Here is a 4,716-nt window from a genome sequence, read left to right on the forward strand (position 1 = left end):
ATCAATTCTTCAGCACTCAGCTTTCATTATGGTCCAACTCTCACATCCATACATGACTACTGGAGAAAACATAGCTTTGACTACACAGACCTTTGTTGGCAAAGTAATGTCTCTGCTTTTTGATATGCTGTCTAGGTTGGTCATAGCTTTTCTTCAAAGGAGCAAGAGTCTTTTAATTTCGTAGCTGCAGTCAATATCTGCAGTGATTTTGGAGTCCAAGAAAATAAAGTCTGCTACTGTTCCCACTATTTCCCCATCCATTTGCCATGAGATGATGGGACCAAATGTCATGATCTTAGTTTTCTGAATGTTTTAAGCCAGATTTTTCACTCTCCTCTTTCACCTTCATCAAGAGGCTCTTTAGTTCCTCTTTGCTGTCTGCCATAGTAGTAGTAGTGTTAGTCACTCAGTCATGTCTGACTGTTTGCAACCCTGTGGACTGTAGCCTGCCAGTCTCCTTTGTCCACTGGATTCTCCAGGCAAGAGTACTGGAGTGAGTTGCCATTCCCTTCTCCAGGGGATCTTCCTGACCCATGAATCGAACATGGGTCTCCCGCATTACAGGCAGATTCTTTACCATCTGAGCTATAAGGGTGGTGTTATCTGCATATCTGAGGTTATTGATATTTCTCCTGGCAATCTTGATTCCATCTTGTGCTTCATCCTGCCCAGCATTTTGCATGATGTACCCTGCATATAAGTTAAATAACTAGAGTGACAATATACAGCCTTGATGTAATCCTTTCCCAATTTGGGACTAGTCTGTTGTTTCATGTATGGTTCTAACTGCTACTTGACCTGCATAAAGATTACTCAATAGGCAGGTAATGTAGACTGGTATTCCCATCTCTTTCAGAATTTTCCATAGTTTGTTGTGATCCACACAGTCAAAGGCTCTGGTATAGTCAATAAAGCAGAAGTAGATATTTTTATGGAACTCTCTTGCTTTTTCTGATCCAACAGATGTTGGCAATTTGATCTCTGGTTCCTCTGCCTTTTCTAAATTCAGCTTGAACATCTGGAAGTTCTCAGTTCACATATTGTTGAAGCCTCACTTGTAGAATTTTGAGCATTATGTTGTTAGTGTGTGGTATGAGTGCAATTGTGCAGTAGTTTGAACATTCCAGGGTATTGCCTTTCTTTGGTTTGGAAAGAAAACTGACCTTTTCCAGTCCTGTGGCCACTGGTGAGTTTTCCAAATTTGCTGGCATATTGAGTGCAGCACTTTCACAGGATCATCTTTTAGGATTTGAAATAGCTCCACTGGAATTCCATCACCTCCACTAGCTTTATTTTTAGTAATGCTTCCTAAGGCCCACCTGACTTCAGACTCCAGGATGTCTGGCTATAGATAGATAAGTGATTACACCATTGTGATTATTTTGGTCATGAAGATCTTTTTTGTATAGTTCTTCTGTGTATTCTTGCCACCTCTTAATATCTTCTGTTTCTGTTAGGTCCGTACTGTTTCTGTCCTTTATTGTGCCCATCTTTGCATGAAATGTTCCCTTGGATATCTAATTTGCTTGAAAAGACCTCGAGTCTTTCCCATTCCCATTGTTTCCTATTCTATTGATCACTTAGGAAGGTTTTCTTATTTCTCTTTGCTAGAGTTCCAAAGAATATCAAGGGTAGTAAGAAAGCCTTCCTAAGGGATCAATGCAAAGAAATAGAGGAAAACAATAGAATGAGGAAAGATACATATTGCAGTTAGCAAGAGGAAATGCATGCTGCTCAGTCATTACGTGTGCAACTCTTTGAACCTACCATGTTCCTCCATCTGTGGGATTTTTCAGGCAAGAATACTGGAGTTGGATTGCCACTTCTTCCTCCAGAAGGTCTTCCCAACCTAGGAATCAACCCCCCAACTCCTGTGTTTCCTGCATTGGCAGCTGTATTCTTTACCATTAAGCCACTAGAGAAGCCCAAGAGGAAATAGTCCTATCACAAATTGTTATTATACTCTGGAGCCATATTTAGACTTACATTTCTGCTGCTATTAACATTTTTCTCCAGGTTACTTATTATGCACATATATGAAATAGTTCCTCAACTGTGTGTGTGTGTATGTGTGCATGTATTTTATAATGTTTCTGATTATTCCACAACTATTTTTTCTTTCAGGACTCCATTGCTGTGCTGGGCCGTGCTATGCTTAGTCGCTCAGTTGTATCTGACTCTTTGCGACTCCACCAGGTTCCTCTGTGCATGGGAATTCTCCAGGCAAGGATACTGGAGTGGGTTGCATGCCCTTCTCCAAGGGATCTTCCCAACCCACGGATTGAATCTTGGTCTCCCGCATTGCGGGCAGATGCTTTACCAGCTGAGCCACTGAGAGGCCCATGAATACTGGAGTGGGTAGCCTATCCCTTCTCCAGGGAATCTTTCTGACCCAGGAGTCAAACTGAGGTCCCCTGCATTGTAGGTGAATTCTTTACCAGCTGAGCTACCAGAGAAACCCTTGGGACTCCATTATGGACCCTTATCTCCCCACATATTTTGAGATTTTTATTGTGTGATCATATGTGATCAAACTTTATCTGTGATATTCTTGGAATAAAGAAGTCCTCTAGAGAGGACTTTGTTTGCTTTACTAGGTACCAGGCTTACCAACAACCAAGAAATGTTTTAAAGTAACCCCTTGCCTCCAGGATTGCTGGATCTGAGGATGCTTTGTATTTGGATAGAAACTCACATGTGGTTTGCAGTTGTAAATTTTCTAAGTTTTGCTTTGTTTTCTCCTACTTTCCAACTATTCAGTGTTTGATACAGGTGATTTCTTGTGGCATTTCTTGTGAGTTTAGTTTTATTCTAGATTACCTTTTTAATAAGGATTTCAGTTTTGAATTTTGTAGCTTTATGTTACCAACTTCTTTCATTATCTCTACATGGGAAGGACCCTAAAAATCTAAATTCCTTAGAGTTTTAGTTATCCACAGGACAGCTAGAAGCTTCTTAAACATTTGCTTTTCCGGATTTCAAGTTTTGCATATTTGGTGTCAGTATTCCTCTTATGTCCTGTTCGTGATATAAAGAGCCATTTTCTGACATATTTAATATTTTGTGACAGAATAGATATTCAGACTTTCTTGTTTGTTGTATTCATGCTGTAAGTCATCCTTGTTTTCTGTTTCTAGCATGGTTGGGATATTGTCCTGATTCTTAGTCAAAAAAGTCTATAAATTAATTCACAAAATGTCAGTGCCTCATTTAAAAAATCTAATAGTCTTTGTTGTTGTTCACTTTCTCAGTCATGTCTGATGCTTTGCAGCCCCATGGACTGCAGCACACCAGGTTTCTCTGTCCTTCACTATCGCCCTGAGTTTTCATTTAAGTTATACAGATGTGTATAACACTGATTTAGAACTCCTCGTATAGAAAATGTTACTCTCTTAGGGTTTAAATGGCATTCTGTCTATACATTCTAAATCTATAATCCATTTGTTTTTGTTGAATCCCAACAGACAATTGGATGTCATAGGAGCACTTTGAATAAAACAATGCCAAATATATAAACTCCTTCCCATACAGACACGCAAACAAGCACACACACACCTCAAACCTAAACTATTTGCACTGAATTAGAAGTTTATTGGTTAACCAGTTTCTATTATATGGCAAAACAAAAACAAAAACCTCAAAGAGTTTAAGTATCTTAAGCAGTGCCCACACATGGTCAAATGGTTAAAACTCACTTTCAAAGTGTACCAACTCCAAGACTAGGCTTTTCTTCACCAATCCAAGATAATCTGTGCAGTGATTGAAATATTATGCCTTTATTAAATATTTATCTGTCGAGATCCTTAGACTGTGGTATAAGTACCCATTTGTTTTGATAGTTAAACAATCAACCAACTCCAGCAGTTATAGTTCACTGACTACATAGGATGAGTGGTAAATGTGAAGCTTTATCTAGTGCCCAAATATTTTATTGAATAAATTAAATTTTTCCCTGTTGAACTTATATGGAGATAAGCACCAGTATTTACTATAAGTCTGGTGTGCTGCATTCCATGGGGTCGCAAAGAGTCAGATGCAATTTAGCAACTGAACAACACCAACAAACCAACAAGCTGAGATAGACGGAGGCTGCTAGCTAAAGAGAGACAGAGATGGAGAGACACAGAGAAGGAAAGAAAAAAAAAAAAGAGCAAATCAGCTGGCAGTAAAACAAGAAATGCCCATTTATTAGTCCCTATCTAGATCTCCTTCCCCATCAATGACATCTATCTTGCTACTAAATGTTTGGAAGGACCTTATCCAAATGATTAGTTCATATTTCAAAATTACTCAGAGTGTTTCTGTTGCTGAAAGTGCTGTTGTTTAAAATAGAGAAAAACACTGAATATATGATATGGATGTCAGGATAGCTGTGATTTGATGGAAATTATGCACTTAATTTTTTTCTGCATTAAATGGAAGACAAGAGGGGAAGATATGAATTACATAAATAAATATGATTACTTTAAAACAATTATAGAACACTATGGGAGCTTTAACTAATGAGTTTGTAATTACTCGACCATAACATTTTAATTAAGGTTGTAATTTGAAAATATGATTGGTTATTCACATGGGTCTTTAAACTTTTTTGCTATAATTTAATTAATTAACCCAAAGTAATATTTAAGACCCCTTTAGCAAATGAGCCTAATAATTTGGAAGAAAATAGTATCATCAGTGGGATCATAGGTTAACACAAAATACTATTAAAAG

The sequence above is a fragment of the Bos indicus genome, chromosome 12 (genome assembly GCF_029378745.1).
Source record: "Bos indicus isolate NIAB-ARS_2022 breed Sahiwal x Tharparkar chromosome 12, NIAB-ARS_B.indTharparkar_mat_pri_1.0, whole genome shotgun sequence".
Lineage (NCBI taxonomy): Eukaryota > Metazoa > Chordata > Mammalia > Artiodactyla > Bovidae > Bos > Bos indicus.